The sequence below is a fragment of the Aedes aegypti genome, chromosome 3 (genome assembly GCF_002204515.2).
Source record: "Aedes aegypti strain LVP_AGWG chromosome 3, AaegL5.0 Primary Assembly, whole genome shotgun sequence".
In the NCBI taxonomy this organism is placed as follows: Eukaryota; Metazoa; Arthropoda; class Insecta; order Diptera; family Culicidae; genus Aedes; species Aedes aegypti.
Genome location: NC_035109.1, coordinates 131,156,833 through 131,170,201, shown reverse-complemented (window position 1 = coordinate 131,170,201; position 13,369 = coordinate 131,156,833). Strand labels below are relative to the sequence as shown.

At 38.3% G+C, this 13,369-nt stretch overlaps 1 protein-coding gene across 2 annotated transcripts in view; it reads left to right on the top strand.

Annotated features, from left to right (window-relative positions):
- The window catches only part of LOC5573800 (furin-like protease 2), a 1,094,423-nt gene that overhangs the window by 14,246 nt on the left and 1,066,808 nt on the right, over positions 1–13,369 (top strand). The window contains exon 1 of one of the 2 annotated variants that reach the window (XM_021848508.1): positions 5,013–7,131. The exons of the other annotated variant lie outside the window; for it this stretch is intronic. The gene's annotated coding sequence lies outside the window, so the exon portion shown is untranslated. Of the gene's footprint in view, positions 1–5,012; positions 7,132–13,369 lie in introns of those variants that run through there. 2 annotated transcript variants of the gene reach the window in all.

The following is a 13,369-nucleotide window of genomic DNA, read 5'->3' as shown; positions in this document are numbered from 1 at the left end:
AATACAAAATATCGATACTTTTATGACAGGCATACTTTACATCAGCCGTAAACTTAAGCTTGCTGAAAAATACACATGATTATAACACTGGACCGAAAAATGTCGTTATAGAGAGCTTTTGTCGCAATAAAAGTTGTCGTTATAACGAGCTTCGACTGTAACAAACTATTTTACATCAACATTTCGAAGCAAACAAAAATTAACTGAGACAAAAGAAAAGAATACAAATTTCACATAAAACAGTCATTGTAATAATGCTGATACAATGTATGAAATAACAATTCTCTACACTGTTACGTTTCTCACTACTAAAGGCTTCCATGGATCTTTCTTTCTCTTAGCAAATTCTCGAAATATGAGTCCGCGTGGCCAGGTAGAAGCTGTCATTGCTAATAGTTTCCATCGAATAGGTAACACTATTTTGAAGGAGATGTAGTCCAGATTATTGCAATTTTTCCAACCCGATACCAATTTGGTTACATTCGCACATTCGGGTTCAGGAGCACCAAGACATTGAGACACTACGTAGGGGAACTGGGTGTAAAATGCGCCGTTGGGGTAAAACGCGCCACCCTTGTTTTGAACGAACGACATGCTTTGGGACGCTGTTTTTTACCCGAGATAATAGAAAATTTATTAAAATGCTTCTCTATACATATTTTTCAGTGTTTTCCTGGCAAAAATCGTGAAAAACTCGAAAAAACATTTTTCGCTGTTTTCGTTGTAATTTTGTGTTATTTTCTAGGTCATTTTCCAGGTCGATAAACAACAAAACTTTTGAAACTATCACTGAGAATCGACTTGTGCACTCCCATAGTTTGTATTCCATGCGAAAAAAGTGTTGAATTTATCCTTAAAAAGCGTATTGAAGGACTCAAACTTTAGTCAACTCGTGGGGCAAAACGGCCACACCTATTTCATAACACCAAAACAGCCGTTTGAATTCAAATTCCAGCAAACGTAATGCCAAGCTGTAGTTACGGGCCAATTTGAACCTTACAAATGCACATTTTTCGAATCAGCATGTATACTATAATCGAACAATAACGTGTGATCAAACGCCCTTATGTATGCAACCTATTTGCAAGCATGATTGCGCATGCGTGCGCGCGAACGACTAACGCCGAGATCAGGTGGCGCGTTTTACCCCACAAAAAATAAAAATGCAGATAAGCAAGCATTTCAGAAATATTGATTTATTAACTCCAGTAAAAAGAAAATGGATCGCTGTTTCTAATATTTGATAGAAAACATGTTTGTCTATGGGATAGTGAATAAAAAAAGGCTAATAATAATGTTCTTCATAGCTAAAAACGCTTCCTTCCTTAGAGGGCGCGTTTTACCCCCAGTTACCCTACACTTGCCCTGCTTAACGGCCGGTTGTGGCGATTGAGTTGGCGTTGGGTGTCGTTGTGTTGAAACCGACGGGATAGATGAAGCGATGGCAATAGACAGTTTCGCAATAGATTCGTTTATATGATTGACTTGTGTTCTTAGAGCATCCAGACCAGCGATGAATGAGTTTTCATCTGTCGGTTGAGTCTTGGGAGACACCGGAGTATGATCTCTAGCTTTACAAAACTCGAACATGCAGTCGTCACATATCCAGATGATATTATGATGTAGCGTGGAACTTTTTGGCGTATCTACCTTCACAGACAGTGTAAAGACTGTTCATAACATCGATGGTTGCGGAGCACTTCTTACAAGGTGTATCCATTGCAATTTTTGAAAGAGGTTCACTTTTGACTTCTGGATTGCGGTGTTTTTCAAGGTCCTTATAATTCCATTCGATATTTTTCCAGAGCGGAGAGCTAATGATCGGCAACACAAAATAGCAATAACTTGATCAGCTAATTTTCGAGGAAACTTTTACGTAAAAGTAAAATTAAAAGACGGAGAGTTTAAAATAACGACCGTAAGTAAACACACGGATGATGATGAGAGCACTAGTACTTACACATTGAAGATGCTACTGATCCCGAATAACGTCTGTTTGTGCTCTGTGTAACAGCTGTTCTTGCAATAAAAGAGTAGCAAAATCTTTGAATTCCAGTAACAACGCTTTGAGATATTTTTCGACCAATTCATAAAGAAATCACTGGAGGAATCAAAGAAAACCCATGTTGAAGAGATTTATTGAAAAAAAAATTCTGGATGCTTGGAGGATTTTTTGAAGGAATGCCTAATATAACTTATGCTGAAATTCTGGGCAAATACGTAAAGAGATTCTTAAAGGAAGTCTTGAAGGAATCGTTGAAAAACAAATCTAATGAAATTCCTTGAGTCATCCTAGATTTTTTTATACCCTGAGATAAATCCCATTGGATACTCTGGAATCATTTTTATAGAGGAGTTCCAGGGGAAACTCTGAAAGATGTCCTCAAGAGAATCTATGGAATGAGCTCAAAAGAAACCATAGTATTTTTTTTTTTTTGAGGATGTACTAAATAAATACATGGACAACTTCTTGTGGGAGTTTCTTGACGCATTCATGTTAGAATTCCTTAAGCATTTTTGGCATTTGGCCATTTTCCTGAATCGGAAAATAATGTCAAGACTTCTACAACTCAAGTATATGATCATTTTATTGCAAAATTAAACTTTTAAAATCTGCGTAGTACGCCTAAATGTTGGCAATTTCTCTTAAAATAAGCACGTCATTCGAGAATAAACGGTTTTACGAGAAAAAACTATACTTGCTTTGCTGAATGAAGTTTATACTTAAGCATACACAACATTTTAAATACTCAAAGTTAAGTGAAATGTTTAGCTTCGAAATTTCCAACTGTATTGCTTACACCTTCAAAAACTGAAAATATTTCTATGCAAATATTATGATAATTTAAACTATTTAATTTTTCACTAGGGTCAGTAGTGAAAAATTAAATAGTTTATATTATCATTAGATATCTATAAACTAGAAACCATGGAATGTAAAATTCACCCCAGTAATCAATTTGCCCCCGGATTATGGTACATAAGATTTTATCATGCGCATCATTTTGTAGTATTTTAACAAAGCTTCAAGGGAAAAATATAGGAAAAAAAATTCCTGATCTTTTCAATTGGGTTTTCAATCTTTTTGTTGAGTATCACCCATAAATTCTTGCTCAATACCATTGTTTACCTCATCTCTCAATATTTCAATAAAATATCTAAATCAGGCGGTGATTCTACTGGTTTGACATTTTTTTTTATTTTCGCTTGGTCATTGCCCAAAATTTGTCTATCTGTTGGATTATAAACAGAAAACGACAATATTAAGCGAAAATACTATAGCATAACCATTCTATGACATTAGGTCTGTAATGGCAACTGGCTAGAACACTTCGCTGGCGCCAAAACAGGCAACTGCGTTTTCAGTTCTGCGACCCGGATCGTTTTCGGATTTCTACTCCCGTATAGTACCCGAACGGGGAATTCGTTTTATGCTGTTGGACAAATGTTGCCTATGCTGTGGGCAAACGATAAAACGGAACACAGCTAATCCTTGAAAAAGGCACAATACATGTGTCCGAATCGTCGGATGTAAGCAAAAATCCGTTTTTTGGGTTTTAGTTAAGACTGAAAGCCATAACCTCAAACATCAACACAATAGTCGTACCTCCAAGAATGTGAAAATGCCTATGTGGTTGTTCCAGTGATAAAAACCATTGATTTGAGTTTCAAAAACATATTTTTTTGGGTAGTCTGATTTTTCCGTTTAGGCTGCTTTCAGGAACAAGACTTGGGAGTCAACCTTGATCCAATCTTGAACAAGAATACCAAAACCATGAATTTCACTTTTCCCAGCCACGCCCATCTTTACCGTAGCCTGGAATTTGGGTGGGAAATGTTGATGTATACCAGGGGACGGACCTGGTGTGGTGGTTAGAACACACGCCTCTCACGCCGAGGATCTGGGATCGAATCCCATCCCCGAGATAGTCACTAAAAATTGCAGTGACGACTACCTTCGGAGGGAAGTAAATCCGTTGGTCCCGAGATGAATTAGCTCAGGGCTAAAAATTTCGTTAATAAAGATAGAAAAAAATAAAATGTTGATGTAGCAACGAGAGGTCTCCGACTCAGTGACACCCTCATAAGTGCATTACCTTGCAAGTGAATTTATCCGCAAAAACTTATTTGAACCACCTACTCGTCACATCCACCTCACGTTCTACATGGTAAAATTATTGATACGGAATTTGACTATTCCTTCGTAATTGTGCGATTTTTTTCACGTCTTTAGCGCTCCAGCATTGATAACTTTAGCAAATATGCATGAATCTTCATGATATATTTTACAACTGGATAAACAATTCTTCCGTATCAAAAGGTTGTAATAAATTACCAACTAGCGACTCTACAATAATTAAAAAGAAGCGGCCAAATACTTAATGGAACAGACTTTAACAAGGTAACTTTCACAACTTTGAAAGGCGGAGGACTTGACAGAAGAATTGATTATCCTGTGAAATATGTGTTGTTTTTTAGAAAAAAAAATCGCTATAAAAAGTCGTGTGTTCTGAATATGTGTCATGTTCGGAATTTGAGACAAAACGGTATGTATTATTTCAATGAATCACGGTAACGCTTGTTAAAGGCAAACAATTTTTTTTGAATCGCAAAGCGGATTGATTTCGCGAACAATCAGCGTAGTTAATCTATTTTACGCTTGCAGTCTTATCGGATTGCAAAAATTCGTTCTATTAAGGTGCATTTACTTGTTTATTTCTCTAGTGAGCAACATATTGAATATTACAAGGTGTAACAAAACAGGAAGTAACCGTATTAGGTTGATTATTTTCCGTCATCATACTCAAAAGATATCCAGAAGACCAATTTGAAAGCAAGAACAACTCAACTTAGTCGGTACTTTTTCTTACTCTCGGCCAGCTCGCTTCAAGCCTCCTTACGGCCCACTTAGCATAGTGGTGTAAATCCCTACGCGGTAAACCGCTCAGCCGCTCGCAGATGTCGCCGACAGTTTGTCTGATCACGATTCCTCTATTCTTTCCATTCCCCAGGTAATCTACAGGGATTGACTGCCGGATACAAGCAAGCAAGAAATAAAAAACACGACGACAGCCTTCATACACTTGAACCAGTAACTTAAAAAGAATGAACAATGAAGAACGATGAATGACGAACGCAAACAATGTCGGCTCACATCTCCCTTCGTGTGGATGCTGCTGAGAGAGGGGGAGCACAGACGCTCTCATCGAGCTTCGCGATTCTCTGAGCGTTGTTTGTTGTTGCACAAATCACAGCAGCCCAAAATGATGTGGAGCCCACACAGCATCACCACAGCCCGAGAGTGAATGGGCAGTTTTTGGGGGCGCCTCGCGATTCTCCAAATGAGAACGAGAGAGGGAGCATAAATCGCGGTGCATGCGCCACGTGTGACAAGTTGGAGCACATTTCGGCCAAGCTGCCTTCGGTGCTGGTTGGGGCCGAGTTAGTCTCTTTTCGAACGCGATTCGGTCTGGACGTGTCTCCGAGAGTGTGAAACCCCCCGCGGAAAGTTTTTCTGGCGAAAGTCGTTCGGCGGTGGCCGAGGTTCTTCGATTGATTTTTCGTGGCGGTCGTCGTGCGTTCGCGGTTTGGCCAGCAAATAAGTGTGGCGTTTATTTTGTGAGGTTTATAGTATTTGCGACGCATACGGTATTGTGGCTAATCTTGATCGAACGCCAGCGAGCTTTGAAGAGCGTGCGACACGGAGTGAGAGAGAGGGGGAGTGTAGTTGCCTTTGCACGGTATTAGCAGCTGACCAAGTTTCGATCAGTTAGTAGTGACTTGCTGTCGGTACCTAAAGTTTCGCGAATCGTTTGCGTCACCGTAAAGGTTGAAGGCTCCTAGTGCTGGCTAGATAGTTTTGTGCGAGTTTTATGCGTAGCTGTCCTAGTTCACAATATAGACGTTCCAGTTTCCTGGAGTGCACGGCAAGTGCAACGCAGACTATTTTGTCCTTTGACGGAAGAATACCCAAGCAGAAGTGAGACTTGGCACGAAGGATCCGGAGAGGAGTGTGGTTTTTCCCGGAGGGGCGTTTTTTGCGAGTGCTTTTTTTCGTGCGAACAGTGAACTAGAACTGAAAGAGTGGCACACATTTTCAACAGATTGCTTTCGTTTGTTGTTCGATTGATGCGTATGGTGATTTTTCGGAAGCTGATTATTACTCAACGCCAAGCTCTCAACGGCCACCACCAGTGGACCACTTCGGACTGGATTGTTTGCTGTAGAGCTTCACTAGAGTGGCGAGTGAGGAGCTCATCTGCTGATAATTGCATTCGCAGGCCTCACTTCAGCGCTTGATTATACCCACACAATCTACAGATCATCGCTATTTGCTGTTGCCGCTCAATTCGACGGAATAACAATTTTACATAACATCGTTAGATAGCAATCTCCGCATAGCATTGAAAATCATCCACTGAGAACATTCTGATGCTATACATCGGCTAGGTAGCAGCTCTTGGTGTTAATACGAAGATTGAGTTTAGTTTTTCAATTCCCCAGAAAAAAAAATCTAATTCAACTAGTTCAACTATAGGAAGTCAAGTTTTAAGCAAAAAGAAACACATCATCACGTTCGCCCACGGAGTGGAGGGGTATTCGAGTAGAAAGAAAATAATCCAAAAAGCGAGAAGCAAAAAAAAGTGAGTGTGAAAGTTTTTGCCTTCCATTCCAGTTTGCGACGTGCGGTGCTGTTATAGTGCCCAATAAGAGTGTGTGCTCAGATATAAGTGCTCCGCAAAGTGTGTACGACGACCACTAGGCTGCTCCGGGTAAAGCAACCGTACCGTAGCGGCGACCCGTGACCAGTTTCCAAGAGCTGGGAAAGGCAGTTGTGCTAGACAACGTCGAATCGTGTGGCCCTGGTCCGAAATCAGCAGCCCCAATATAAGCCAGGTGGGGGAATAATAACGACGAAGAGCAAGAAGAAAAAAAATCAGCGAATCACTGAATAAGCTAGTGCAGCGATCACAACTACGAAAGCACGCAATAAGCCTGCCATTTGACCAACTTGTCTGTCGCTGTGGCTGATCACTTCGGCACCTGTATAGTGCGGGATCGTAATCACGTCATCGGGGGAATAGCAATCGTTCGTTCAACTGCAGTGCAGACACGCGAAACTGAAAAAAGGCAAGTTACTAATACCTCCTACCGGTCGGTGATGATGTCGAAAATGATCGTCATCCGCGATGCAGCAAGCAATTCGTTGCATTAGGCGTTTTTTTTATTTCTTTATTGGTGTCCTTTCAAATATTATAATAAAGTAAGTGTACCAGTTTTGGCCACCCTAAGGAAAAATATTGTTTATTTATGAATCAAAAGACTTTTGGTTACTGTCAATACATAAAACGAAAGCTTTCAATCCATGCTCAGCGGGGAAAATACAAAAACTAATCAGAAACTTAGTTTTTGTATTGAAAATGCTGGTGGCGAATACTGGACCACTTGCACCAGTATTCGCCACGATTCTAATTTCGATTCCTGAATTCGCCACTTACGTTGATTTCTTATGGAGGGTGGCGAATCAGGAACAGGTGGCGAAAAATAGGTGAAAAGGAGCACAAATTTTAAGGAAAATTATTTTTTTCTATTATTTTCTGAGAAAATTGTGCGGTTTCCAAGAATGTTTCCGTATCATCTTAAAGCAATTTAGCGAACACTTAACAATTGGCAACGATATATGTAGTGAACCGGTATAAAATCTGGGGTGGCGAATACCGGTACACCTTCCCTAGTTAGGTTTCTGAAGACATTCACGACATCCTGGCATGTTCCAGAAATAGGGTACCCTCTAGGAAGTAATCACTACTGGAATAATTTTGAAACTTTTTTGTGTGACATTTTAAACTTAATGGTTCAACAAAATAAGTTCACTTGGGCACTTCCATGATTCACTTTGGCATGGAGGATATTTCTTGGAGGAATCGACAGAAACTTCGCAAAAAGAAGCACTTCAGTACGATGCATTTGTGACCAATTATTAGCTCTGCAGCTTTCCCCTACTGCCGAAGTGAGTCAAAATTGCCAAGAATAGGATCCGTCCCCTTATCATGCCATTCCAATGCATTAGTTGCTTTCTGGGATATTCTGGGAATCTGCTGTACTCCTGTCAACGATCAATTTCTGAATGATTTTGAAAGTTTCAATGTGAAAATCCCCATTTCATGGTTTTATAAAATAATATCAGTAAGAGGCATTTTAGAATCAATCAAAAAGTGCAACCAATTTCCGGAATATTCCTTTAAAGTGATCAATTTTTTCAACGGTCTTTGAGCATTTCAAAGAATTTGTTTTATAATGTCAAAAGTTTGGCGTGTCTTAGGAAAGGTTTTAGGATAATTTCAAAACAATTTACATGACTGAGCGCTTTTGGCGTAGTTAGGTTTTTTTTCTGGAGGAGGCCTAGCAAATTCTTGTTTCACAGTAGAGGTGTTGGTCGCAATAATTGCGATTTTCACAAATTACGTAGTTTGCATGCATTTGAATTGATTTATTTGCCTCATAACGCTGCTCATCAGTGATATTTGTAAATTTAAATTTTCATTACGGGATATATTCATGCTTTGTCCAAACCAGTAAAAAAGTTCTTCAAAAATTCTTTTAAAGAACTTGTGATACTTTCACGAACTTTTCAGGTATTCAACTATGTTCTTATCACGCGCTGCTCATCGCTCTTCATACTTTTTCAGTGCTTTATCAGTTATCACTGAGTTACTCCTGGGATTCCCACATTTTTTTCTGAAGTTTCTTTAGGCTTTCCGATGTTAAGCCTGATTTGCTGCTGAACAGGAATCGCTAAAGAAATTTCTCGCCGATTCCTTGCAGAAATTTTCTACAGCGATTCCCGTTTGAACTGACATTACATTTCAACTGCGTACTGCGATCAGAAAAAAAGCGCTTCCTTGATCAATTCTTTGCAGGAATTTTCCATGCATCAAGATAAGCCAAGAAATTACTTGTCAGCAGTGAATCAGGCTTTACCAGAAAATTTCTCGATGAATCTCTATCGAATTGCAGTACTACGAACACGAACAAAAACACCAAGTAGGACAGTCGTACGATTGTCCTACCCACGATTCTACAAAAAAAAGCATTAAGCATTAGCAGAAAGCTTGAAAAATATATGTTATTATTTATCATCTGTTCAATATACATTGGAGGGGTTCAAAATATCGTTTTTGCTCCACACGGAGAATTTATCACATTAAACCATTAATTCGAGCATTTTTGGTTATTTCCACTTCACAGCAATAGGATAGTTAGCTCTTCATTTAAAACGTTAATTGGTACAATAACACTGTTTTCAATTCAATTTAAATCGAATCTTTCTTCAACGGCCACTGGAAGGTGCAGTCTAACATGAACTGATATGTGGGGAGTATCGATACGCTTATTGTTTTTTATTTTATTTTTTTAACATACTGCAGCCTACTGCGATACATTAACAACTGTGGCATACAATTAAAGTTGAAGAATAGTGTTGTAAATATAAATCATAGAAAAATTTGAATTTATATTATTAAAAATGTAAAAATAGTTTTAATATCCGGCTTTCGAAGCGTCCGGCAATTCGAAGCAAAACGGTATTTTGTCCAACGTTTCGGACCTGAGGAAGGTCCCAAACGGACCGAAACGTTAGACAAAACAAAATAACAGATTTGATAATTTTGAATTGCCGTAGACATTTCTGGAAGTAGTTCTTAGTTAATTGCTGAAAAAAAAATTATTTAACCTTTCGGTCGTCGCGCGAATTTTTGTAACGCGAGTAGTCGCGCGTTGTACTTTGTACAACACCCTTGGTTTTGCGAATATCCCAGAAGTCTGACCACTTAGAAAGATGACGTCTTCGGCAAAACTGTTCAGTAGCTTACGGGCTATTATTGTTATAGCCAAGAAATTTGGGATTTTGTCACTAGGCGGCGCTAGTGAGCATGAAGCTTTTGTTTCTCAGATCTCATGATTCTGACCACTTAGAAAGATGACGTCTTCTGCAAAGTTGTTCGGTAACTCAAGGAATATCATTGTTTGAGCAAGTTGATTCAAAATTTGGCCACTACGCGGCCCTCGTGAGCATAAAACATTTGTTTCACAAATATTTCAGGAGCCTGATCACTTAGAAAGATGGTGTCTTTGGCAGAGTTCAGTAGCTCAAATTCTTTCTTTGTTTAATCCTTAAAGTTCGAGATTTTGCAAAATAATGATAGTCGCTGAGCTTCTGAACAACTTTGCCGAAGGTGCCTGTCTAAAAAGTCGAGATCCTGCAGTATCCGCAAAACAAAAATTTCATACTCACTAGCGCCACCTAGTGGCAAAATTTTGAATCAACTAGCTCGAAGACGACATCCTTCTAAATAGTCAGGATCCTGAAATATCTGCGAAACAAAAGTAAAACTTCCATGCCCACTAGTGCCACCTAGCGGTCAAATTCCGAATTAAATGAGGTACCATCAGATAGTGCTTCACCTCCAGAACAACTTTAATAAAGACCCCAAGTTTCTTTATTATCTGGATTTTAAGATATGACGATTTCTAATTGTGGTTTCCTCGAACCGTACAAAGTGCGTTCATTATTATGCGACTTCCATGTACATTTGTTGATTTTTCCGTATTATAAAGGGCCATACTGTAAATAAAAACTGTCAAGTATTGTTCTTAAAAAGATTCTTGAGGAATACATTTTGGTTTGGTGTCGATAGATATCTTTGTTGCAAAATGATAGCATATAAATCACAACTGTTGTACAAAGTACAACAGCGCGACAGCCCAAAGGTTAATTCAATTCCTAGTGAGATTTCATAAGAATATTTAGACCAGGTTATGACAGGTTTTCAAACACCTTTTTTGCAGAATTAATAAATAAATTCCAGCAAAATATGTTATGGAGTTTCTGCGCGATGAAAAATTTGTCAAGCATCTTCAGTCTCTCCTGAAAACTTAAGCGATTAGCCGGGTTACTTTTACAGTTGTCACTTTTTGTTTTTTTTACAGTTGTCACTCTATGTGACTGCATTACCATGGGAGTCAACGGGTGACATCTGAAATACGCATCGCTATTTCAACCAACCTTACGAGACTATAACGGGTTCAACAGGCTTTTCAAAAACTTCGTCTCAGATTCCACAAGGAAAAACTTCAAGAATTTTCAAAGTGGTTTGTTTTATTTGGAATACTTTCAGGATCTCCTACAGCAGCGGTTTTCAGATCGTGCTCCGCGGAGCACTTGGTGCTCCGCAAAGCCTTGGCAGGTGCTCCGCGACAGTTTTGAAAATGTATACCAAAAAATCTAAAAATGTATACTGAAAATGTATACTTTGAAAAATCTCATCTTTTTGCTTAAAAAACGCTTTAAATTTAATCAAATCAAGCCCTTGTAGGTATTTTAAAGATTACAAATTTAGAGAAAAAAACGATTGCGTTGACAACTTGATCGATTAGTAACTAGTTGATTGTAATCAAACAAATAAATTTTCATATAAGACCTCAGCTCTGTTTTCTAGATTTGTGTTCTTGAGAAATTAAAGGTGGTTTTAATTCATCTTAATCTTACTATATTTTCAACGTTATGCTGGACGACGAAACATAGTTTTACGGTTCTCTACATACGGTGTACAAACACAACAAACACGGATGCAAACATTCAGCACTTCCCAACAAACATTTTAACGGAACAAGAGTTGAACAAATAACTCTGAAGCACATTCCAGCTGATAAAACTGTTGATCAACTAATAATGTTACTTGGGTGGGCTTTTATTTCGTAATTAGAATGTTGAAACTATTTTGCCGGTGTAAAACTGGGACAGTTTTAGGTACAAAATTGGAGTTTCTCACATTTAGCATTCAAAACGGTTGGGTGACAAAACGTCGAAAGACAAAACGTCGAATGCCAAAATGTCGAAAGGACAAACCGTCGAAAGGCCAAAACATCGAAGGGACAAAACGTCGAAAGGAAAATAAATGCGAATGTCTGACAAAGCGTCGATCTATTCGATATTATTTGAAGAAATATAAATAAAAACGATAAAAATGTAAAGTTAAATGCATACTTAACAATGTTTTGAACAGTTAAGGCTGTGAAAAATATATTTTTTCTAAAGTTAACCGTGACACAGATCGGACTCGATTATCCGGAGACTCGATTATCCGGAATTTTAGACTCGATTATCCTGAGTTTGTCTTTGACATTCTCGTTTTTAAGATTATAAAATATGAATGGTTTTGCAGTTTTGGATGTAGGTAAGAAAAGTTGGGTTTGAAAATAAGTTATAAATAAAACAACGAAATTATTTAATTTTTTATTTTTTTTTATAGCCGATTTGATTTTTTCTTTTAGTGATCCGGAGGTTTCGATTGTCCGGAGTGAAAAAAATCGATACTCCGGATAATCGAGTTCGACCTGTATCGTAATTTTAAATTGGTCTTGGGAGGAAAGTAAACAGTTGCAAATTTCTAAAACTTGTCGGAATTGCTTTAGATATGTTTTTATAATCCTCAGATAACAAAATTCAAAGTGATAATTTTAGTCAAATTTTAATATGAGGATGCAAAGGGCGTGCTTTGAAATAAAGCTAGGAATCGATTCAATCAATCTATTAAGTTGTACTTATTCGATAAAAGAATGAGTAAGTTTTTAAAGAATATAGAATTCACTCGTTGTCTAAAATCATGTGTGACATGACATGAATACACACGATTGTGACAACCGCACAATAACACATTTACGGAAAATGAAGAGAGACGAAACTGATCAATTTGTACAACAGCAATAGATTTGTCAGTTAATATCTAATCGATAGGCATGCAAAAAAGATTTCACGTTGTTACACTAAAATAAAGTGGTTCAATTGGATGTTTACAATGAACGTTATTATCGGGAGGAAAGGTCTAGGGTTGAAGGAAATTTGAATGCCTCGATAAGGAGCTATTGGGAATGAAAAGGAACACGATTTTTCACAGAACGTAAGGATCTGCGGACTGAGTTGCTAAAGGTATACCTCAACTCACAAACCAATACCCCCCAATATCATGCTGAACTGGTTTAATCACTCCTGCATATCTAAGGCTTCAATTTCAATTTGCTTCATTAGGTGCTTCTTTCTTCGTCAGAAATTGATGTAAGAGTGACAGCTTACTGTGATGTAAATTTTAAATTTTGTTGTTTCCAACGCGATCCACATCGCAACCATTTAACCAAAGACAAATTAAAGACCTTCATGTCCCTTGCAGTTGCCCAAAATTTTATGGCTCTTAAGGTAATCTAGAATGCCGTGAAAAGTGTACTGCGATCTGTCAAACTTGGGTACCTTTTGCATTATCGAGGGACCAAATGCAGTACTAGAAGTGGTACCCAATCTGAGCCCGAGTGGGAC